Source organism: Panthera leo, chromosome D2 (genome assembly GCF_018350215.1).
Source record: "Panthera leo isolate Ple1 chromosome D2, P.leo_Ple1_pat1.1, whole genome shotgun sequence".
In the NCBI taxonomy this organism is placed as follows: Eukaryota; Metazoa; Chordata; class Mammalia; order Carnivora; family Felidae; genus Panthera; species Panthera leo.
The window spans coordinates 71960149-71986690 of NC_056689.1; the positions used below are offsets into that span (position 1 = coordinate 71960149).

The 26542-nt window shown below is 36.5% G+C and overlaps 1 protein-coding gene across 4 annotated transcripts in view; it reads left to right on the forward strand.

Moving 5' to 3' along the window:
* ATRNL1 (attractin like 1) overlaps positions 1-26542 on the forward strand; it is a 777769-nt gene that overhangs the window by 582667 nt on the left and 168560 nt on the right. The gene's annotated exons all lie outside the window — the stretch shown is intronic.

A 26542-nucleotide genomic window follows, 5' to 3' on the forward strand; every position in this document is an offset into this window, starting at 1 on the left:
CAGAGCCCCCTGCACGGCTCGAACCCATAAACTGTGAGATCATGACCTGAGCTGTGGTCAGATGCTTAACCGACTGAGCCACCCAGGCGCCCCTGCCAGGCCTTGCATCTTAAAGACTTGAATGTTCTATCACAATAGAGTCACCTGTAAGAAGAGAAGTGGCAGCAACAAGGTGTTTCTCAACATTGCTAACTACCAGGTTCCCCAGGGCATCGAGAAACCACGGAGCTAGACGATGCCAAACTCACAACTTGGTGTTTTGCTACTGAAGTTTGGCAAACTAGTATCTCCTGTAAAACAATGTATATGGTATGTATACATTAGTATTCCTGAGCAAAACATAGCTTTCATTATTTTTAAAAAAATTGCATTGGGCTACGTGGGTGGCTCAGTTGGTTAAGTGTCCAACTTCAGGTCAGGTCATGATTTCACGGTTTGTGAGTTCCAGTCTCACCTTGGGCTCTGTGCTGCCAGCTTAGAGCCTGCTGCAGATCCTGTGTCCTCCTTTCTCTCTGCCCCACCCCCACACTCTCTTTCTCATTCTTAAAAATAAATAAACATTAAATTTTTTTTGATTTGCATTTGTTTTTAAATGAGCCTAGAAAATTGGCTATAGGCATATACAGGAAAAAAAATGTGTTGAATATATTCTCCAGGGAATAGTAAATAATAAAATGAGTAAGTAAATAAATAAACAAAATAATGATAAAGCAAAGATAACAATCCTTGTTTTATTTAAATAAGATATTCTTCATTTTGCTTTATACTATAGTGCCAGTGAGTAAACATTTGTATTACAGCTTTAACATTAGGGTTCACTCTTCTTTCAGAGATATGTTTGCAGTAAACTGAAGATTTGTAATGCCCTTTTGTGGAAGGATTTAGAAGTAATAGACTTATGAATGATATTAATCAGATTTCATACAAACAACAAGAAAAGAAAGAAAGGGTTCTCTGGTTCAGTTAGTCCTCATTATCTCTGAACTTGGAGATACTCACACCTGGTTTCATATTCCAGATCTATCACCTGATGGTTGGTTGATTTATGCCACATTACTAAATTTATCTGAGCTCAGTTTCCTCATCAATAAAACAAAAGTAAAAAATAGCAGGGTCACAGGGTGGTTCTGAGGATTTGGTGAGATCGTACATATAAAGGACTTTCCTTGCCTAGTTCATTTTATAAGCACTTTTTAGGCAGTAGCTGTTATCACTCCTATTTTTACTACTAACCATAGTGCCTGATGTTCTAGGTTTCTTTGTATGTCTTAGAAAAATATGGAAGAGTCGAACAGCTATTGCCCCAGAAGTGGGTTGACTTCAAAGATAATGAAGCTTAAGCATGAAGGCCCCTCATATGCACAGGACTCTTCTAAAGACTGGCATTTAATACTGTATTCTTCATTTATATTCTTTCTCTTAAAGAGAGTTTCCAAAACTCCAAAAGTTTCAGGTTCCACAAAACCTGGATCTAGGTTGTACTGACCTGAAAGTGTTTTTTTTAATTTTTTTAAATTTTTTAATGTTTATTTAGTTTTGAGAGAGAGGGAGAGACAGAGCATGAGCAGGGGGGGAGCACAGAGAGAGGGAGACACAGAATCCGAAGCAGGCTCCAGGCTCTGAGCTGTCAGTACAGAGCCCGATGTGGGGCTTGAACTCACGAACCGCAAGATCATGACCTGAGCCAAAGTCGGGCTGTCAGCCAACTGAGAGCCACCCAGGTGCCCCGTTTTTTTAATTTTTTTAACTAAAATGTTTAAAGGAAAACCTTTATAAGGAAGTCTAAAAATTTATGCCATCTAATGAACACATTGATAGCAATATTTATATTAAATTATCATTTTAACCCCAAATCCCATAAGTTCATAAAATCTTCAAAATAATGCTGCAAGTAAAAATGGCATATTAAAAGCAATGAAAATTAGAGGTAACTAGAGCATGGCAGTAAAACGCTGAAGATATGTAATCAATGATATGGAATTGTCTCATTTTTTATAGTCAATACTTTCTAAGCTGTTTTTCATAAAGAAAATAGTTTTAACAGATCAGTGAGAAAGTTAACTGAGTAAACTTACTTAAAATAAATATCAGTCCTCTTCAAGTTGAAGTATGTCAAAAGCATACTGAGGCATAGATCTTCCAACAAATTAGCAATTAAATGTCTATTACTCACACATGCAATAATTGAAGCTGAGAAAATTACATATTTGAAGTCAATAAAACAAACTCTGGTATTATAAAAATAAGCAAGCTGCAGTCTACAGAAAATATATTTCTGTTTAAAATGGTGAGCTTCAAGAATTTGAGAAAAAAAAAACTTAGAGGTTTTTCTGGTGACATCAATTAGTTTGAATAAAGCATTAATAAAACCACTGAACATGTCTTGGAGTTTGTATTGTTAATCTTAGTCTTTTAAAGAATTTATTGATGGGTTTTCTTAATATGCCTGTGTGCTTTAGGGCACCTGGGTGGCTCAGTTAGTTAAGCGTTGGACTTCAGCTCAGGTCATGATCTCGCGGTCCGTGAGTTTGAGCCCCGTGTCTGGCTCTGTGCTGACAACTTAGAGCCTGGCGCCTGCTTTGGATTCTGTGTCTCCCTCTCTCTCTGCCCCTCCCCCGCTCACACTCTGTCTCTCAAAAAATAAATTAACATTAAAAAATTTAAAAATAAAAAAATATGCCTATGTGCTTTGTAGGTATAAAATATAAAAAATATAATGTAAAACAGTTCAGAAAAAGTTTTTGATTTACAAGTCAAGTGTTTTAAAAATATGTGCCCTACCTTTAAAAAGTGTATATCTACTGCAAGGTAAATAAAGTGTATTAAAAATGTTTCTCCTAAAAAAATAACAAACTTTTAAAAAATTCAACATTTTGATCTTATGGAACATATGATATTAACTTTTTTAAGAAGCTGGATCTTGTAGAAATTAAATTACATTCAGTAACAGAAAAGATCCATTATTTGTCAGATATTATTACTTCAGCACTGTGGTGAGAAACTACACCCCCAATTTACAAAGAAAGAAATATAAGAATAACCAGGATTAAATAATTTTCCCAAAGATAGACACAACCAACACAAGCATTCAAAGGCTTCTTGCTTACAGTCTGTCTCCTAATCTTGTTAGGTCACATCATCTCTCAGCATTTTTAGAAAATGCCCTCTTTTATTATGTTTTCAGCAGATTGTGAATCTAATATACCAGCTTTACCCTTTTCCATGCTTTCCTTCCTTGAGTATATTTTCAGGAGAGAAATCAGTTCTAGTTTTCTGTCTCTTCCAAATAGTTAAAACCATAAAAGATCATAGATGTAGTAAATCAGTTTAGAAGCCCAATGACTTGATTGGGATGTTCAATTTTACTATAATAGCCTAATCCGAAATGTTATCTGAAATGCTTACTCCTTCACAATTTTTTCTCGGTGCTACAAAAATTGTTCATAACAAGAACAATCTTGGGGGAAAAAATAAGATGCGATGTTTCAGACAGCTTAATGGGGCTGCCACCATACTAGATAACCATTGTTTAGAGGAGTCTTGGATTAGCTGAAGGCTAGTATAGACTGAACATATTGAACAATGTCTTAAGTTGCACTTTAAAAGTCAGGATAGACAGTTCTCGTAAGAAATGAAGGCTCCTTTGACCATTATAGGTGTTCTGTGGCTAAAGATGAAGTGCCATACTAACAGAACAGAGCTTGCAATTTATGGTATTGGATTCCAAGGTGAAAAAGAAGGTTAACAATTTTGTTTTTTGTAAATTTTTTCTTTCCTAAGAACAGAAATTCCAAGTTATAGAATGCAGTATTGACAAAGCCATTTTTATACAATGCCTGGTGTTTATAAGTAGGAGTTAGAGAAAATATCATACTGCTCAATATTTTGGCAATTAATTTCAGAGAAAGTCTTCCTAACGAAATCTAACTGAGTTGCTCCCTTACAAAAATTTGAACCTGATTAAATAATCTAACTCATTGATATGGTCCATTTGTAGAAGCAATTTATTAGTCTAATGGTTAACACCTGTTAGTTGAAGCTGAAAAAATGAGAAGATTTTAACTGAAAGCAAATGCAGTAAATTCTGGTTCTTTTTTTCTGGTTTCATAAAAGGTTCACACACATACACGTACACACACACACACACACGCACACGTACAATCTCTTCCCCTAGACAATTTTAATACATTTTCCCTATGAGTTAAAAGCCATAAGTATCCCCACAGATATTTTTTTGCAAGTGAAATTGCTTTTCATTTGGCAAAAACTAAACCTATGATTCATAGCAGCTTAGAGCACTCAAGGCCAAAGAGTACATCTTGCTTGCTTTGACTGACATTTTTGCAGGCTAAATCAGACCTGCATGATTCAGCTGCATTGAGATTCATTATGCTGTGAGAGGGGAGATTTGGGGGTGGTGTAAAAGAGCATAAAGGGAAATTGTCTTGGAAATTGTGGCTTGTGACTGAGGTTAAAAACCAGCCACAACCAATAGGCAGCTTCAATTGGTATTATACTGAGGAGGCACCATTTTCCTACCACCACCTTTATACAAAGAGCTAGCAAAGAACATTGAGGATGATCCAGTAAAGAAAATTTTTGTGGGGAAGCAGAAAAGGGGACTTTTCTTTGCTATGAGAAATGAAGTCAAGGTAGAGAGCAAGAGTAGAGTAAATGGCTCTTTTTCTCTGCTCAGGCGTTAAGAGTAAATCAAGTGCATATTTTGTGTAAAATGAAAAGCGGAGAAAAATCCATCACCAAAAACATTTACCTAAATGTCCATCATTAGCAATTCATTCCTTCTTCAGTAGGCTTTTTCATCAGGTCCCTTTAAAATTCATATGCCCAGAAGGGTTAAAATCTTCCAATATCAGGTACTTTCCCATCCAAACGTAGTACAAGGAGAACACAAGAAAATTACTTTGGGAAGATGGGATCAGAAGAGAAAAGTGTTTATAAAGTATTACTGTAGCCAACACCCCATTTTGCTAAATGTATTTGGTTTATTTTCTCTTGGCACTGATATATAACGCAGTCATAACTGATTGTATTTAACACCAAGTACGTAATATATGGTGCAAAATGAATATACCGAAACTTTTGGTACAAAATTATGAAGAATTTCAAGATGGAGAATTTCAAGAATTTCAGCAGAGCATTTAACCAGGCTTGGGGCCCTCCCAAACACAGGGCCCTGTGTAACTGCACAGGCCATATGCCCATGAAGTCAGTCTTCATTTTATTCATTATAATAGGAGAAATGGTGAACTCTAAACCAGGTTCATAAAAACATTTCATTAAAGATATTCAAATACTGACTTGTGAATTCTCAACACTAATACAAAATTTTACCCAAGTTCTTTTTAAGCTAATGGGTGGCTTTAGAAATCACTAAGTGTAACTCTTTTTATTCTGTATGACTGACCTATCTTATCTGCCTACATATCTTTCCTTATTTGCCTGACGTTCTTTGGGAATGTATAGCTGTCATGAGTTCCTACCTTATTATTTGAAGTTTGGACCCTCAGCCCTTACCTGTAAGCCTGAGATTCAAGAGCCTAGTACCCATTTACCATTCCTAACTCACGAACCACCCAAGTACATAAATTCAAGGATTGCTCCCTAGAATATCCCCCAAATAAGCGCTCGTGTAGAACATCCAGCCATTTTTCCAGCCCCAGGTTTGAGATTGGAATGTGCATGAAAGTTACCTGGCTATGCCAAATCCTAAAGGAGATTAATGAAAGCTAGGGATGGTTTCACCTCTTGGTAGAATATGTTTCACATTCCTATTCAATTTTCAGTAAACTTCTATCTAAGCCAATTTTCCTTTCTAGTATCTATTTTGAATTTAGTCCAGCAGTAGGCTGCTTTTTGATTCCTCTGTTAAGTTCTATCTCTTAATCTTTGGTTGACACTTTACTATAATTAATATTACATTAATCCCACCACTGACAGAATGCCCCAGGATTGTTTTTTCCTTATTTTGTTTTTTCAAGATCAGGTGTCACTGATAACTCTTCTGACTTTTTAATATTTTACTCAGTTGTGATTAGAGTAAATGAGGCCATTCTTTGATGTGAGGCTTTCTTTTATTCCTCCCAGCCCCATCCCACAGGCATCAAAGATGTTACATGAAATAATGACATTTTTATAATGTTGACTAATAGTCATTAGACAGGAGTTGAGAAATGAATGGCATTGAGGTTTTGAATAATCTGTTAATTTTTAATGTTATAATTTAGAAAATAATTGTAAATCCTGTTTGTGATCGGAGTTAATCATTAAAACTCTTTTTAAGTAATATGTATTGAATCACTACATTATGTCTAAGGCAGTTCTAAATACATACTTCTAAAATACTTGCTCTCTAAATTTTCCCTTCAAAAACATACAACCATAGCTTGTCAAGTTACTAGCAAGTGAATGTGAATAGTTTAGTTTAAAAATATTGAATCGTCTTTGTAATACTTGACTGGTTTTTTTTAAAGACTATTATTATATTATCTTTTAAAATAAAACACTTATATAAAATAGTACTCTTTTTCTTTCTGTGCATTGTATACAAAGTGTTCCACTACCAATAGGTCACTTTGACTTTAGGAAACAGTATTGATAATATTTTCTCTTCACTCAGAAAACGTTTACACTAAGTATCATATTATAGTGTTGGATTATTTTTCTAAAATGAAGCTTTTACAGATTTTATAGGCTTCCAGTCATAATCCAATATAACAGAATAAACATGAGGCCAAGGGTCTGTAACAAAATATGAAAAGCTATGATGTTTGAACCTAAAAAAGACAAATGTAGTATGTAGACTTCAAAATGTATAAGAAATCTGGAAGAATCAGTATAATTATTTGTTTAAGGCAAAGTGCTTAGAAGAGAGGAGACAGTAAAACTACAAAAAAAGTCAAATACTCTTTTATTGAAGGAACTTTAGTATGCTAGAGGTAACATTAAAAAAAATTTTTTTAACATTTATTTATTTTTGAGACAGAGAGAGAGAGAGCATGAACAGGGGAGGGTCATAGAAAGAGGGAGACACAGAATCTGAAACAGGCTCCAGGCTCTGAGCTGTCAGCACAGAGCCCAACGCGGGGCTCAAACCCACAGACCACGAGATCATGACCTGAGCCGAAGTTGGACTCTTAACCGCCTGAGCCATCCAAGCGCCCCTAGAGGTAACATTTAAAGAGTATTAATAGGCTTTATGCTTTCTTGATGGCATAGGCAATTAGTATGTGATGGAGTCAGTTACCAAGCTTAGTCATGAATTCAAGATAACGCATCTTTAAAATAAATGGGATAGTTCAAGAGCAAATAGTATGTTATCTAGGAAGTTCAGTACCAAAATCAGATATCAAGACCTTACTTCAAAGTAGATCCTTGCTGCCAATTATATAAGGCATATGTTAATCTTGACAGAACAGTCTAGTAAAACTCAGACTCCTTAGTCTGGCATTTAAATGCCTCTGAAATCAAGTACCATTTACTCTGTTCAACCTCATGTCCCTCTGCGATTCCAGGCCAAACCTCTGTTCTTAACCATATTAAACCCGGACGTGCCTCTGTGCCATGCTCTTGCTCAGCCTTGGTTTTTTCTTATTCTCCTGAAAGTCTTCATTCTAAAGACTGAGTTCAAACTTGTATGAACCCATTCTTTCTTATTCAGGGCAACTCCATCTCCCACACTTCCATGTACCACTGGTAGAACACATAAACTTCTTGATTTTATATTTCTTGATAACCACATCATACCTCTCTCAAAACACTGTAATACTCTGAAAGGCTGTTAAGAAGTCTTACATTTCTGTGCAGTCCTCCGTGGATTCTAGCAGTACTTTAAACAAAATAGTTGAATTTGTCCACTGATTAAATATTCACTTTTTTTTTTTATTTTTTAGGGAGAGAGAGAGACAGACAGACAGACAGACATGGAGCATGAGCAGGGGAGGGCAGAGAGAGAGGGAGACACAGAATCTGAAGCAGGCTCCAGGCTCTGAGCTGTCAGCACAGAGCCCCATGTGGTGCTTGAACTCACAAACCATGAGATCATGACCTGAGTCGAAGTCAGATGCTCAACCAACTGAACCACCCAGGCACCCCAAATATTCACTTTTAATGAAGGTACCACACTGGATGCTGTTTATATTACAGATAATAAAGGATCACATTACGCCTTTTTCTTTTACCATCAAATAGAAATTACTGTTTGTAGTCCTTTTCATCTTATGATGGCTTTTGCCAGAAACTTCTCTGGTACCTACCAGAAAAAGTAAAAGCAAAACAAAACTAAACTAAATCGTTATAAGTATGTGACAAAAACAACTCTTTAGGAATTTTTTAACAATTAAGTATGTATGAAAGTGCAGTATGTTTCTCGCATTGAAATAAGAGCACTTTTAGATATAGAAAGAAAATTTACTCCATAGAGGTAAAGTCACTTTTTATAAACTAGAACTTTCAGGAAGAACAGAATTCAAACATTTCCAAACAGCTTCACTATCCTCTGGATTTTGTTCAAATGAGACTTGACCAGCAAATCATTCGATTGTCTATATTTGTATTACATTATAACTAGGGTTTACGTCTAAGATTTTTCTCAGTAGGAGAAGTCTGTTTTAATCAGTGGTTCTCAAATTAGAATTGTATCAGATCCAGAGAAATGCTTGTTAAAATGAAGATTCTCAGGCCCAGTCCCCTCTGATACTTTCATTTAGCTAATCTCAAGAAGACCCTGAATTCTTCCGTTTAATAAGCTGGTCTATAATCAGAGCTGTTGAGTCTCTAACCACTGTTAGAATCTCTAATCACTGAGAACTAATACTCTAAAGGACACTTTCTTTTGTTTTGTTTTCTGTAACTTTTTCTGAAATGGCAAGAGTATAGAAGAGAAAGATTAGGGATGGAGAATGAACAAAACTCAGAACATTCTAATCTGAGCTACTCAGTGAATACTGATGGGACTGTCTTCTGTGGTCCATCTTATTAAAAAAGTAATTAAGGACTTGCCCACTGTAACTTTAAGTGAGCATAACAACTGGGAAATGCCCCATCCCAGCAGGCATTAGTGGCAGAGCAGGAACCCTGGATCAGGTCAGTTATCCAGGAATCCTAATGAACAACAACAACAACAACAACAACAACAACAACAAAACGAGCATTTTAGAAAAATACCAATCTCTCATAGCTACCTGCACAATTGTCTTCATGACCTGATAGATACTACCAAAAACCCAGGTCCTGATAGGAGTCAGCACTGAGGATGAACTTTTCTGAATATGTGGATCGCTTTTGTTTATCACCATCACAAAACTAACTCCAAGATAACTCTCAGGATTCCTTAAGAGAGTGATATGACTTCATTGGCAAATATCATCAAGCAAATAAGTTATCACAGCAGTGTCGTAACTATGGGATAATGTGCATATGTGCATAATTGTCAGAGAGCTAGGAAAACTTTAGAGCATATGAATTTTTATTATTTACGATCTTGAATTATAACTGCCACAGGAGATATCATAGACATCACTGACATTTTTTTAAAAAATATGTATGTATATCAAAGGAACTAGAGACAACATAAAGGGGCTATCATTTTCAAACTTGACCTACCAGTTTAAAATTGATGTAGGTAGTTGAATGCTTGCCTCATTTAAACAAACATGAGAACCGGCATTTCCACATCACATTTCTATTTTGACCGATATGGTAGAGAAAGTTTGAAGATTTGAATTGCCACCCAAAAAAAAGTTTCTAAGAAGTGTTTGAAAGCCTCTCTGATTAAGTGCCATTTGATTGAACTAAAACTCTCCTCAGAATAAGCATGAACGTTGATTAATAATTCATACCGAAAGTTTTAGCAATGAAATCTGTTGATGTCCGTAACTTATTTGAAATGTCTCCGAAGAAATGGACTGATAGATTGACAAATGGACAGATCGGTGATAAAGTTGTGATAAAGCAAATAGAGCAAAAGGTTAAGATTTGTAGAATTGGAATGACAGGTATACATATAGTGGTTACTACACTATCCTTCCAACCCTTCTGCATGCGTGAATATTTGCATAATGAATTGTTGTCGGGAAAAGCATTTATCAGTAGAGAAGGGGAACGATCCTTTTTTTCTGGTTGGAAAGGCAGTCAACCTGCAGACTTGAACACAGGATTTATAGTCAGACAGACCAAGAGTAGAATACCTATTTTTACACATAGTGTCTATGTGACCCTGGCCATGTTAAGTGAAACACTAAGGTCTCATTTTTATCATCTGTAACAAGAGTATAATGTATATACCACCTATTGTATGTGTAGGAATTAAATATAATATGAAATGTCTGACCCCAGTAAACAAAGAGCACAAGTTATTGTTTTTTCAAATTGTTACTAGTTTTTATGTCTACTATTAACTGAATAACAAAATAAAAATAATTTGTATATCCTAATTTCCCTTAAAAATATTTCTAAATTCAAAAAATTAATTTTAGCAGGGGAATTATGACTTTAATGTTATATCAAGAAATGTAAAGTTCTTGCTAAGTAAATAATTTAGTTTCTATAATCTCCAAATTCAGAATAATCCTGTAAGATTAAGGAAAATTAATTGACACAAATTCCATGGTATGTGATGTATTTCAAGATTAATTTTAACTAACTTAAATTTAACTGTAGTTTACTGACAAGAAGGAAGGAGATATTTAGTATAAAGTTCTAGCCAACATGTTTGCAGCAAAACCATTCATTCGGGGGTGGGGGTGGGGGTGGGAATTAGCCCTGTGTTAGCTGCCGGGGAGGGAAAATGGAGCTTAATACAAGGCCCCCATCCACAAAAGAATTTCATTGTGGTTAGGAAGAAATATCTAGCCCTTGGGAAAAAGAACAATGCATGAGTTAAAAATATAAGGCATGTAACAAAGAACTATATGATTAAGAACTGAATGAATAATATAAATAATATGTGCTGAGAATTCAGAAAAGGGAAAAAATCATAATAGCTTTGAAGTAAAAATTTTGGGGATTCTGGGCCTATTTAAATCCTTTGGAACATGAAGGAAACTTCTTGAGAACATGTGGTTTTGATGGGAGACTAAATGCAATTGAATAGATAGTATTGTTCAGGCAGGTCTTTCCTAGGGAATTATGGACAGGAGGGACAAACAAGAATAGAGTATTCAACAACAATCACAAGATGAGTAGCTGAATACTATACACTTCCTTCATTTCAAGAGGTATTTAGAGTCTAGTTCATGTAAAGAATTGGGATAGTTGCTGATGGCTAATATGAGTGAGATTTGGCCGTAACTCCAAGGAGTTTGTAAGTGACAATAAGTAGAACTGTTAAATGCCAAGTGTATTCCAGGCTGGTTGGAGTCTATAAGAAGAGCTAAGAAAAAAAATCCGTGATATACAAAGTGTAAAATAGCAAACACCATAAATGAAAGACGAAATGCTAGGCAAACTCAGAGAAGAGTTTTCTTGCAGTTGACATAAGGGAGATACTCATGCAGGAGGTAATAGTGAGTTGCTCTTTGAAGAGGAATGAGTAGAATGTGGACAGTGATGCAGTGAAAGAGTAAGGAGAAGAATAGTAGTGAACTAAGTCACAGAAGTAGAGCATATACATGAAATAGAGTATATGGTTCTTTCTGGAAATCATATAGAGAGAAAGGTGGTACAAAGGGAGGGAGGCCACCAAGGCCTTGAATAACAAGCTAAGTTTTGAACTTTATTCTGTTGGCAATAGAGAGCTATTAAAGGATTATGAGCTGAGGAATGAAATGTTCAGAACTTGTTTGTTTTTACCCTGGTGGCTTGTATAGGATGAATTGGAAGAAGAAAACTCTAGGTGCAAAATGACCATAAGGCAATGAGAGCCTGAGGCTAGGGACATAGAAAGAGCTGTCTCCAAGGATAAAAGGACATAATCTTGCAACCAGTTCAACTTCAGGAGCACAGGGACAGGAGGAGTGTACCAAAGTGCGGTGTGGTGGGAGATTCACATTGTTAGAATTTCCTAAAAATTTAGTGATAATAAAAACTCTACCTGTTTTTAGTCAGTATTATTGTTGTTCTGAATTCTCTTCTGACAATGCCCCCTTTATTGCCTGCACCCAGGGCACATTCCCCCACCACTTTCCACCTCTGTATACCGCTGCATGAGATGGAAGCAATTAAAGATCTCAGCTTAACACCTGGAATTCTGAGGATTCTTTCAATAGAAGTAGAAATTAGGAAGATAGAAGATTAGATTCGAGAATGAGTGTAATTTTGTACATGTTAAATATGAGTTACTGGTGGAATGGCCAAATAATTATATCAACCCTGGAGATGTGAGCACGGATGTAGCTCAGCTGAAAAGTTAGGGTAGAGATCTAGGTTGGGAAGTCATCTGCTGAAGGGTGGCAACTGAGGCTATTGGAATTCCTAAGCTTTGAGGACTATGACATGTAAAATTAAGTATCTACAATATCACCTACATATTTGGTCTCTAAGGCATGTGGATCTTAAGGCAAATAATACACAGAATACATACAATCAAGGGTGTCTGCCAGAAATCTCCATCTTGATTTATCTTTCACTAAGCTCCCTCCTGCCAATATTATAGTTAAGATTATTGATGTTTGAGGGGTGCCTGGGTGGCTCAGTCAGTTAAGCATCTGACTTCGGCTCACGTCATGATCTCACTGTTCCTGAGTTCAAGCCTCACGTCGGGCTCCGTAGCTGGGAGCCTGAAGCCTGCTTCAGCTTCTGTGTCTCCCTCTCTCTCTGCCCCTTCACCACTCGTGCTCTGTCTCTCTCTCTCTCTCTCAAACATAAATAAATATTTTTTAAAAAGATTATTGATGTTTGAGAGCTAAGTTTAAGAAGAATTTTAATGATGTATTATAATGATGTCATTTCTCTCCAAGCTGAAAATAGATTCAAGGCATTCCCAGTAAAAATCCTAGAGATATTTTTTTTTATGGAAAGTGACAGACTTATTCTAAAATATTTGTGGAAATCAAAAGGCAAAGAATATCCCAAGAAGAAAACTGTATGCTACCAGATATTGAGATCTTTTATAATGCTGTAATAACTAAGACACTTGGAACTGGTGCAAGAATAGACAAAGAGACCAATGGATAGTGTAGTATGATACATGACAAAGGTGACATTGCATTGCAGTAGAACGAGAATGGTCTTTTCAATAAATCATGGTGGATCAATTGGGTATCCATGTAAGAAAAAAATTATTGGGACTCCCGTCTCACAAAAATCAAAATCAAATGGGCTGTAGATCTACACTGTGAAAATAAAACAGTTTTTTAAAGGAAAACAGAATACCTTCATGACTTGGGAGTATTTAATGATTTCTTAAACATTTTCTATCAAATAGAAAATGTGGCATAGAAAATGTGGCATATTAAACTATATTAAGAACGTTTTTCCACCAAACGATACTGTTAAGAGAGTGAAAATGTAATGCATGTGATGGGAGAAGGTATTTACTACAAAAATATCTCTAAAAAAGATTCATTCTTCATAATTTATAAAGAATTCTTCCAAATTAATAAGAAAGGATGCAGTCAACTCAGTAAGCAAAACACCTGAACAGGCACTTCATAAGAGGCTATCCAAACGGCCAATAAACACATCTAAAGGTGCTCAACTTCATTAGTCATTGGGTAAACGCAAATTAAAACCACAGTGCAACACAATTATGTATCCACATGAATGGCTAAAATTAAACACAGGCATCATCAAATCTTGGCTAAGATATGAAAACAACCATACCTCTCATACATTGCTTTGGGAATGTAAACTGGTACAACAGTTATTGAAAAATGGGTCATATATTTTAAACATATAAACATATACAGACCCTATGACCAAGAAATTCTCCTCTCAGATACAAATCCAACAAAAAAAGTGTTCATTAAAAAAATATATATGAACAAGGGGCTCCTGGTGGCTCAGTTGGTTAAGCAGCTGACTTTTTTAGTTCAGGTCATGATCTCATTTCATGACCTAGAGCCCCGCACTGTCAACAGGGAGCCGCTTGGGAATCTCTTTCTCTGCTTCTCTCTCTCTCTCTCTCCCTCCCTCCCTCACTCTCTCTCTCCCTCTCTCTCTCTCAAAACTATATAAACTTTAAAAAAGTGTACAAGATTTTTTCATGGCAGTACTATTCATGATAGCCAAATGTCTATCAAGATTAAAATAGATAATCTTGACTTCTTTGTCATATATTGACCATATATGCATGAGTTTATTTCTGGACTCTCTATTCTATTCCATTGATCTATATGTATGTTTTTATGCCACTGCCATACTGTTTTGATTACTATAGCTTTAAAATATAGTTTGAAGTCAGGAAGTGTGGTGCCTCAAGCTTTGTTCTTTATCAAGATTGCTTTCACTGTTTAAGGTCTTTTGTGGTTCCATATGAATTTAAGGACTTTTTTTCCTATTTCTGTGAGAAGTACCATTGGAATTTTGATAAGGATTGCATTCCATCTATAGATTGCTTTGGGTAGTATGGGCAATTTAACAATATTAATTCTTCTAATCTGTAAACATGGAATATTTTTCCATTTACTTGTGTCATCTTCAATATCAATATCTTAATTTTCAGTGTGCAGATCATTCTCCTTCTTGACTAAATTTATTCCTAGGTATTCTGTCAGATGCAATTATAAATTGATTGTTAAAGAATAGTCTTTTCAACAAATGATATTGGGAAACCTGAACAGCCACATGCAAAAGAATGGAGCAGGACTCCTATCTTATACTGTAACAAAAGTCAATTCAAAGAGCCTATGGAATGGGAGAAAATGTTGGTAAATCATCTATCTGATAAGTAGGGTTTTATATATAATTAATATCTATACAAAACTTAATATATATAAGGAACTCACACAGCTCCACAGCAAAATAACCTACCTTCCTCTCCCCTCAAAAAACCTATCTGATTAAAAATTGGAAAGAGGAACTGAATAAACATTTTTCCAAAGAAGACTTATAAATGCCTAACACGTACATGATGTCCAACATCACTAGTCATCAGGGAGTGCAAATCAAAACTACACTGAGGTATCATCTCACGCCTGTTTAATGACAGAATGGCTGTCATCAAAGAGATAAAAGAGGTATCGTCAAGGATGTGGAGACAAGGAAATCCTCATGTACTGTTGGTAGAAATGCAAACTGGGGCATCCACTTTGGAAAACACTATGGAGATTTCCCAAAAAAACTAAAAATAGAACTACCATATTATCCAATAATCCCAATTCTGGATCCAAAGGAAAAGAAAGCATTAACTTTTGATATATGCACAACATATTACCCCCCTGCCCTCATCCAGTGCAGCATTCCTTATGATGGCCAAGATGCAGAAATAATCTAAATGTCCTTCAATGAACGAATCTATAAAGATGTGAGATGTGTATAAAATGGAGTATTTTTCAGCCATGAGAAAGAAGGAAATCTTGCCATTTGAGAGAACATGGATGAACCCTGAGGGCATTATGGTAATTCAGAAAGAGAAAGACGAATACTCCATGGTATCAATTATATGTGGAATCAAAAAACTAAAATTTAAATTAAATTAAATTTAAAGCAAACTCATAGAAACAGAGAGTAAAAAAGTGGTTGCCACAAGCTGGGGGGTAAGGGAAATAGGGAGAAGGTGGTGGTAGAATACTAATTTTTGTCTGTAAGATGGATAAGTTCTGAGAACCTAATATAAAACATGGTGATTATAGTTGGTAACACTGTAGTGTATAATTGAAACTTTCTAAGTGTATAATTGAAACTTCCTAAGTGTTTTGTAGAACTCTCTCATACACACAAAATTTTAGTATAAATTTTGGTATATTCACATAAGGGAATACCAGTGTGAACAAGTCACAACTCGATGCAACCATATGGATGAATCTCAGAAACATAATGTTGACTAAAAGAAGCCAGACACTAAATAAGTATCCCCATATATAAATTTCAGTAACAGGCAAAACTAATCTGTGATAGTACAAATCCGCATAATGGTTACCCTTGTGGGGATAGGAGGAAATGGCTAGAAGAGAGAATAAGGCAAGATTCTGAGATGCTGCTAATGTTTTGTTTTGTTTTTTTATTAACATGTATAATCATCACACAAGTCTGTTGACTTAATGAAAATTAATCATGGTATATACATTTAAGAGTTTTTGTATGTTTTCTATCTGTATGTTTTTATATGTTTTCTATCTGTATGTTACATTTCAGTAACAGCCCCTTCCCTTAAAAAAAAAAAAAAAGTCTTTTTCCACTGTTCAAATTTAAGTTGGTAGTTATAGTCAGCTGATAGCTGACTCTTTATCCACAACATTTTTTTTTATTCTGTTGCCTTTCTGCCCTAAATGACAATTGCATGGATCCACGGATATATTTAGATAACTTAAGATATGTGTGTCAAATGATGATTCATGACCCCAAGAAAGGGCTAAAAAAAAGAGTTAATATCACTTTGGTTCTAAAAATGGAAGGGCTGCAAATGTCTGAGTTTAAGTGCCCTCATACTGATTTATACACAGTGGTGTGTAAGGAAGATATATGCCATAGAACCTGGACATAACATCTAGACTTTATGGTTTCTTTAACCATACTTCTTAGAGAATTTCAGTAGGTGCATCAAAGGATGTTTTCAAAGTGCCCATATTAAATTTTGGATCAAAAGAATAAACGGGGAAATTACTACTCCTTTAGGTTCAGTTAACATTATTTTACCCCTAATATATTGTGATTATTTTTCCAGTTCAAATAATAATGGTGAAAAGAAATGTTGATATGTCACAGTTTTCTATTTGTTAATTGTTGAGGTCATCTCACAGCATCTGATTCCACTCACACGGCCAATTATAAAATGACTGTGCCCATCCTATAGAATGACTCTTCAGTGCTTGGAAAAGAGCAAAGGGCTGTGAAGTTGAAATTGGAAGTCTTATTACTGATTCCATGGCCATTCTACAGGCACTTTAGAAATATCATTCTACCTCTCTGATCGTCATATTTTCAGCCTACAAGTTAACAATACCCTTGACAATGAAGTGTTCTTAAATGGTGACTTTTAACATAAGAGTAGCCATAAAAATAGGACTATAACTACATAGAGAGTTCCCAGGATGTTGCTATTGGGGCAAATATTTTTGTGACATGTTAGTTTTATTGTTTTAATGTTTATTTATTTTTGAGAGAGAGAGGGAAATGGAGTGCAAGCAGGGGGAGGTGATGGGGAACTGAGAGAGAGAGACACAGAATCTGTAGCAAGCTACAGGCTCAGAGCTGTCAGCACAGAGCCTGACGTGGGGCTTGAACTCACAAACTGTGAAATCATGACCTGCGCTGAAGTCGGACAGTTAACCAACTGAGCTACCCAAGTGCTCCTGTGACACATAGTTTTCAGTGGACAGGATAATGATGATGAGTTCAGGAGAATTCTGGCATGTTAATTGATCAAATATATTTGTTAGAGGTAATTTTATTAATCAGTGTATAGGACCTGTCCTTTTAAAAAAAAGATACTACATTTGAGGGTACAAAAATGTTTGGTGATCTGCCTGATATTGTTCAGCACGGATTCATATTTCTCCTAAAAGTAAAAAATAAAAGTAACAGCTTCATGGAGATGGTAATGCATTGTTAGCCCCTGTCAATACTTAATGAATAGGATGGAAAATTAGAGTCTCTGGATTCCCATTGCCACTAGGATACTAAATACGCACACATGCACACACACAGACACAAACACACAGTCACATGGTTAAGCGTGTGTGGATGGCATATAATAAAGAGAAAGATAAACGCACTTAAAGTTCTACATGAGACTGGTAGAGATATGAAGTCCAGTTGTGATCTAATAAAAAGAGTTCAGATTTAGAGACAGAGGTAGAGTTTCAAGTTCCTTAGACTTACTAGCTTAATAACCGTGAACATATGATTTAACATCCATTCACCTCAGCAGGCTCATTTTGAAAAATAGGACAATAATTCCTAAATTTGTTCAGATTATTAAATACAATCATAAATGTTAAAATATATATAAATTGTAAAGAACCTACATATGTAAGATATCAAGACAACCTTTGGGTTATCTTTGGGTTTTAACATTCAGATACAAATGTATTTCAGCTCATAGAGCAGTTACTCTAAGTCTTGTAAGTGAATTACAGGTGGGAAGCAGGAATTCCTCAGCTCAGGTGATAATGACAGAGAAGTATACAGTGATTTAGAGTCAGAACTGTGTTGAAGAGCTAGTTTTGTCATTTATTTGCTTTGTGAGCTCAACCAAGAGATTAACCTCTCTGAACCTTAGTTTCCTTTTCTGTAAAGTCAATGGTTTGGAACTTTAGGCAATGGTTGTGGAACTTCTGAGACTATATAAACACATAGCACCTATTAGCTACCAGGATTGTTAAGCATTTTATTTGTGCCAGGTGTAGTTTGAAATGTTGGGGATACAAATAGTGAAAGACTTGAGCCCTTCCCTCAAACCCATAGACCACTGTGGAGGAAATATCATATAAAGAGATAATGTCAACACAGCACACTGAGTCCTCTGATAAAGGTATGCCCAAGGTGCATGGAGCAGTAGACTCAGACAAGACTTCTTACAGGAGACGGTCCTACACTCAGGATTGTCAAACAAGTAAGATATATGTCAGTTGCAAGATGGGCTCTGTGTTAGTTTCCTAGGACTACCATGACAAATTACCACAAACTAGGTGACTTCAAACAACAGAAATGTATTCTAACAGCTCTGGAATCCAGAAGAATTTATTCCTTTTGGGGTTTCTGAAAGAGAAAATTTTTAATTCCTTTTTTCTAGCTCCTGGTGGTTGCCAGGAATGTTTGTTGTTCTTTGACATCACTCTGTTTCTGCCTTGGTCTTCACATGGCCTTCTTACAATGATACCAGTCACTGGATTTAATAAGGACCACATCTTAACCCAGTATATCTCCTCTTAACTAATTATATCTGTAAAGACCCTCTTTCCAAGCTAAAGTCACATTCTGAGGTTTTGGGGGGACACTGTTCAACCCAGTGCAATTACTCTGTGGTTCCCCCCAAATTCATAAAATCCTATGTGAAATATACATTCAACCCATGTCAACATCCCCAAAAGTTTTAACTCATTCCAGCATTAACTTTAAATCCAAGTTCTTATCTAAATATCAACCTGAAAAGGTTCAGAAATCAGCATGTATATCAGATATAGGTGGGTATGATCCATCTTAAGGCAAAATTCCTCTCTACTTGTGGATTTGTGAAATCAGAAAACAAATTATCTAATTGCAGAATACAGTGGGGGGTGGGGGGCAGGCATAGATATGTAGTCGCATTCTGAAAGGAAGAAAATGGAAGAAATAAATGGAGCATTAGTCCAAAAACATCTGAAATCCAGCAAACCAAGCTCTACTAGATTTCAAGGCCTGAGAATAATATTCATTGGCTCACTGCTCTATCTTTGGGACCCATGGTCACCCCTTCTGGCATCTGCGTCTATGGGCTCTGCCCTCAGAGTCATTCTTCATTTCTTCCCATCTCCATACTTTTCAGTCTAAGCTGGCAGTGTTTCTGTTAGTAAAAGTTTCTCAAAGATCTTGTTAGTTTCGTGTGCCATACAGGAAGTTCACCCCATCACATGGGAGGGCCTCCACACATCTTTCCGAGATAGCCCCATCAATCCCGTCTCTGCTGGCTTCTGCCAAGATTGGTTGATTGGATCCATGAATCAGACATCTAATTTCAACAAAATGTGGTCCAGCTACAACATTTGTGCTCTCTACAGAGCATGCTTTCTCAGCTTTTGCTATCCAGATAGGCTGAGAATTTTCCAAATCATTAAGTTCTGGTTCCTTTTTGTTTATCACAGTTTGTGCCCTAATTTATCTCTTTCTTCTCCCATTTTACTATATGCAGCAAGAAGGAAACAGGCATACCTTCCACACTTTGCCTTTCTTCCAGTTTCCAACAACATACTCCTTATTTCCATCTGAGACCTCACATTCAGTATTCAGATTTCTAGCAACATTCTGTTAATGGCAATATATGTTATGCTCTAAGATAATAGAAGCCTCCTCTAAAGCTCCCCTCACTTCTTTCTGAGCTCTCATGAGAATCACACTTAGTATCTGTATTTCTACCAACAGTCTTTTCAAGGAAATCTGGTCTCTTTATATCAAGTGCCCCCAATTTTTTCCAGCTTCTACCCATTACACAATACCAAAATCATTTGCAGATTTTTAGATGTGTGTTATATAGAAGCACCTCCCTTCCTGGTGCCAAAATCTGTATCAGTTTCCTAGGGCTGCCATACAAATTACCATAGACTGGATGGCTAAAGACAAAAGAAATATAATCTTTATTTATCATAATTCTGGAGGCCAGAAGTCCAAAATAAAAGTGCCAGCAGAACCAGGCTCCCTCTCAAAGCTCTAGAGAAGAATCCTTTCTTGCTTATCTCCTAGCTTCTGGTGGCTTCCAACAATCTTCTCCATTTCATCACATGAACTTCTTTCTTCCCTGTGTGTCTTCGTATGGCTTTTAACAACACCATTCATTGGTTTTAGATCTCACCCTAATCCAATATGAACTCATTTTCACTAACTGCATCTGCAAAGACCCTCTTTCCAAATAAGGTCACATCCTGAGGTTCTTGGTGGACGTGAACTTTGGAGGGACACTATTCAACTCATTACAGGCTCTTAATAGATCCCGATTCTCCTCTCTTTTGGTTGGCCATGCTAATACTAAGTTGCTATGGTGGCAGTTTATTCATCTGACCTACTGTCTGCATTCTAATCCCCTGTTTCTTTTCATACTGTGTTTCTTAAATGTTAAACCTTTAAACTGACAGATGAACTGCTGGGAATGTCTTGAGAAATCTGAACACTATGTTTATCTGGAGATGGGAATTTTGCTAAGGCGAGGTCAGAAACAGTGAAACATTCTTTTTAATTCACTGGATTAATATGTCTCCTACTCATTGTGGTTAAATAATAATCTTTGTTTTTGTTCATGGTTAGTTACTTGTTCAAGTTGAAAATATCAAGCGTTCTTTAACTGATTCTATGAGTTGATATTTAATACATGGTCTGCCATGGTTACCCAGCCTGGGATTTGTTACTTTAACATATCAATCAATGGCAAAGTCAATGTGTAAGTTGCTAGTGATTTTGAAAGTGTCTTTGTATTCAATAGTCTTGTACCTTGTTTGTAACTGAAGGTCATTCTTTAAGAAAAGAATGATATCTAAGACTATAAATTCATGGTACTTTCTAAGCTCTTGAGAGTGGAGATTTACAGCATCAATATATAGTGAGCTTTACCCATTCAGGCTACTAAGACTGATGCTCATAGCTTTAATTGTTTTCACGTGATGCGGCTAATTCCAAGAATGTTATTCTTCACTTATTTGGCTCTTAGAAAATATATGTCTATTGTATCATTTGAAACCTATTTAACAATATCCTTCTTTTTGTTTTAGGGACGCCCCCACTTTCTCTAATACCCTTGTTAGATTTTACTTGTCTTACCTTCAAAGCAATCCATGTACTACATGGATTTATTATTATTATATTTAGAAATTCTGTCTCATACTAGTTCTAAACTAGAGTGTTGTTTCTTGAAGTTCTTGATGAAAATGTGCTCTGGCACATTTAGGTATTGGTTCATTTAGGTATTGTTGTAGGCTAAAACCATTCCCCTACCCACCACTTCCAAATATTTGCATCCTACTCCCAGAAACCTGTGAATCTTATTTGGGAAACGAGCCTTTCACAAGTGATTAGGTTCAGGATCTAGGGATGAGAGAGTATCCTGGGTTATCTTTGTGGACCCTGAATGTGATCACATGTCTGAATGGAAAATGGAGAAGGAGATTTGACAGCAGAAGAGGAAAAGGCAACGTGACCACCAAGGCATAAATTGGAGAAAAACAGACACAAGGCAAGGGATGCCAGAAGCTGGAAGAGGGAAGGGGCATATTCTCCCCTAAAGCCCCTAGTCTTGCCAACACCTTGATTTCAGCTCAGGGAAACTGAGTTTGGACTTCTGGTCTCCAGAACTCTGAGAGAATAAATTTCTGTTGTTTTAAATCATCAAATTTGGGTTGCTTGTTATAGCTACCTCAGAAAACGAATACAGGCATATAACATTTTCCCTTGGAAGATATGACAAACACCATACCCCATCAAAAGCAGGATTACTTACTAGATTTATATATAGTAATCATGTTTCTCCGTAGATCTATGGAGTAAGCACATCCTTTGATTTGATACTGTGTGTTGAGTAGTGTGTCTTTCCTTTGACCTTAGGTGTGATACCTGATCTGGCAGTCAAAATGAACTCTGAACTTACATATAGAATTGTTCCTTAAATTGGGAGACCATTTCAGTGATGTCTTTCTTTTTTTTTTTTTTTTTTTTTTTTACATTTTTTTAATGTTTATCTATTTTTGAGAGAGAGAGAAACAGAGTGCAAGCTGAGAAGGGCCAGAGAGAGAGGGAGACACAGAATCTGAAGCAGGCTCCAGGCTCTGAGCTGTCAGCACAGAGCCTGACGTGGGGCTTGAACTCACGAACTGTGAGATCATGACCTGAGCCGAAGTCAGACGCTTAACCGACTGAGCCACCCAGGCACCCCAAAAAAACATTTTAAAAAGCGGCACATCTTTCCCTATCTGAATAGTATATTTCAGATTTCCTTGTTCTGTAAACCTTCATATTCCTTTAAAAAGCCTCAAGTTCTGTTCAGTTTTTATTTCACATTATAAACTACAAATTAAACCAAAGCTTCCTTCCTTCATGGGTGCAAAATTGAGTACAACTAATCATTCTCTCAAATGGCTAATTATATTTCTAGTTGCCTACTTGAAGGTCTAATTAGCCAATTGCACATGCTGATGTGGGGGCAAGGAGATAATTGGCATTCTCAAGCAGGTAATTAGAAAAGCAATTAGTAGTGCCCACAACTAATTACAAGAATGAAAATTGTACCCACCAAGATGGTACCAGTGTCTACTGGGCAGAAAACCAGTCTCTGGAAAGTGATAGGAGACTTAATGCATCTGGCAGTATCTTAATGAGAGACAGTAAAACAAACAGGAACTATCTATAAGCCACCTTTTCCAAGGGACTGCCAGAACCTTTGTACCTCTGGCAAAGGGCTGCCTTTGGGGCAGTTTTCCTATTACCAATAATAACTTGTCAAAAAACAAACAAACAAACAAACAAACAAACAAACAAAAAACGTGCGCCTGAACTTATATGTATCAGGCGTGCTATGACCTTCAAAGGTCTTTCATTTCTGGAACTAATATATTGTGAACGCAATCTGGAATAGTGAGTTTTGATCATGTGTTATCAGCATCTGCTTTTCACATGTTGTAACATAAAGGGTTCTGTGAGGAACATCATTTTGGTTTTGGTTGTTCTTCAACTGCACCTGACCAGCTCTTCACTTAACAGAGAACTTCGGTCACATGTTATGGCAAATCCACCTTGAGCAGAAAGCTTCCTGTAGTTAGCAGGTTTTGTTGTTGAAATCCCTGTGGGTTTTATGCCCCATTGAGCTTCTGATTGCACTCTTTGTTCTTTTTTACCCAACTGTAAACAACCGATTCCACGGTAATTTGTGCCCCAGCACAAATTATAGTGGAGAAGCTGGTGATACCACCATCAGGAGCTCCTCCCACAGCACCTGGTACTACTTACTGCTAAAAGGCCTTGGCAATGGGGGTTGTGCACAGATAGCTGCCTGAAAGAGCCAAGGAGCCTAAAGTCGGCATTTCCAAAAATAAGACGTGTGCCCCAAGAATTAATGGTTTAACTTGGAAAAATGCCTTTATCTTTTTTTTTTTTTCCTATTTTTAAATTTCTTTGCCCTACCCTCTATTTTCCCATCATTCCTCTTGCCGGTCCCAGCCTTCTACTTCCCTGCCTTGTGAACCAGGGCAAAATGTCTAGGATGGTGGAAGAAAATTTACCTTGAAGTAAAAGTCAAAACAAATGCAAATCCGCTATTACGGTTGAACAATTTAAACACTGCAACACAATTGAGGATTAAAATCTGGAAAAGAATATCCAAAATAAATACATAACCAAGAGGTTATTTTTTAAATTAGCAATGACTGAAGGATAATACAGAAGGATTAAAGGCATTAATTACACAACAGATAAAGAATAAGCAGACCTTGCTTAAAATGTGGTCTAAAACAGTCTTATTAGCTATCTGGTCTTAAACAGTGGCAAAACAATAGCTCAGTTAAAGGTATATTCAACCAGAGGTACGTTATTCAAACTGGGGTAAGGGTGGAAAGAGGGAGCTGGGGAGAACGAGATACTATGTCTCATTTAGCTGTAAAAACTTGTAACTTGACTTTTTTTTTAAAACTGAATATGTTGGTGTCAGAGAGACCTAATCTGGATGTGTATTTAGAAATTTTGTGCTTAAGGTAATATTTCATTTACTTTTCTAGCTGTATTCTCTTTCCCCTATCTTCTCCTACTTTATTTTAATAAGCTTAAAATGAGGAAAAAATTAAAAGACACCTATTTTCTTTACGCTATTTCTCATCTGTATATATTTCATGCTTCATGTAGAAACTTCATTAGTATTAAAGGAAGGAGTGTTGGGGGTTTTCAGCTGGACACATTTTCTCTTACTCTGGCCATGCCCCAAGGGAACACGTTTCTGTGTGATTTACATGAAGCTACCCTAAGGAGTCAAAGACATCAATGAAGTCTAAGAATCTGTCAGTTGATTACTAGCAACCATGGTAATTTTAGGGAAAATATGTTGTGACATGTTCCTGTCTCAGGCCCTTTTAACTTCCTGTCGCCTCTTCCTGGAGATCCTTCGCCGTCCGCAGAGATCCACATAATGGACTCCTTCATCGGCTTCAGGAAATGTCACCTTTTCAGTGAGACCTTGCCAAGTCTGCCTACCTAAAATTGTATTTTCCCGTTCCTTATGCCCACACACTCCTCATCACCTCCCCTCCCTGCTTTGTTTTTCTCTATAATATAACACTCATCATCTTCCGTGTGCTTTTTCTCGTTTCCTTTGTGAAGGATGTCATTCGTACGGGAGAGTGTATAAAACACATGTAAGTTTAGAGAAGACACCTGGATAAGCAAACCACCACCCAGGTGAGAGATGAGAAGCTCCCTGTGTTCTCCCTGGAGGTAGCCACTATCCCGACTTTTTTGATAACCTTCCCTTACATTTTTTTTTTCCCACAATAATTTCCACTATTTATTGAGTGCTTATTATGAGTAAGTTAGGGGTTTTACAATTTTCATCTATTTCACTGCAGGATGGGACATTTTTTTAACTTCTTTTATTTATTTATTTATTTATTTATTTTTTGATTTACATCCAAATTAGTTAGCATATAGTGCAACAATAATTTCATTTCTTTATTATTATAGCTATGTATGCATTAGTCCTAATAATACATAATTTACTTATTTATTATAGTGAAAACAATAGATTAAGATCCCTGGCATTCTTTGTACAAATGGATTTCTAGACCTATTCTGAAGCACCCTCAGATCCATTCTTAGCCCAACCAACCTGCCTCTTTCTTCACCAGCTTTCTTCGCTTCATCTACCTCACCCCAACCTTCCACCCCCTCCCAGATTTTCTTCCCTACCTTAGCAGTCATTTCAGCCTCTGATATTTTACCCTTGCTAGATTTTCAGATTCTTTCCTAACTCCCTTAACAGGACAATATTCCCTTTTGACTTAGGTCAGAATCAACTGACCAAAGTAATGTAATTTTACTGAAAGTAACTCACCCCTCGGATTTCAAATGCCAGATATTGGACACATGACATGTAATTTCTTTCATTTATTTCATGCCTGAAACAAACTTAAACAGTTATAGAGTTTGATATTTGTTACCCATTCCAAGGCTTATCCTGATAGCCAAGTTCTCTTTGTTCTCTGGCCCAGTCCTCAGAGTGATTTTGCTTTGCTTTGGCTTATCACATGTACAAGCCATAATTTCCATTTCAATTTACCCCAAAGATTCTAGCAGGCATACTGCTTCACAGATGATCTCATTTTGTTTTGATAATGTGCCCAATCATTTCGTATACAATCAAAATGTGTAATCAGAGGTGATGGGAATGAAACTTTATCACCATTGGGACCTCTGCCTGTTTACAAGCGTCCTTGGTCTTCATCTGCTTAAGTTAGCCATTATTCTCTTCACAGAGTTTTCAGCTGAACAGTGTCCACCTTTCTTTTGTATACTGTAGAGTCTAGAGAACAGTTCTCACTTTCTTTTAATGTTGTTAGAATTAGATGGATCACTCATCTGTAATCTGAGTTCTACAATAGCAGCAATCACTGTGTCACTGGCCCCTGAAATGAATTCTTAAATTCAGCAATCACTACACTATCAACATAAATTACATGTAGCATCTAAATCTTCATATTGCCATTTTACCTATCCAGAGCAGCATATGGTAAGTGTAACAGTATACACCTGAATTTACTTCCTTGAG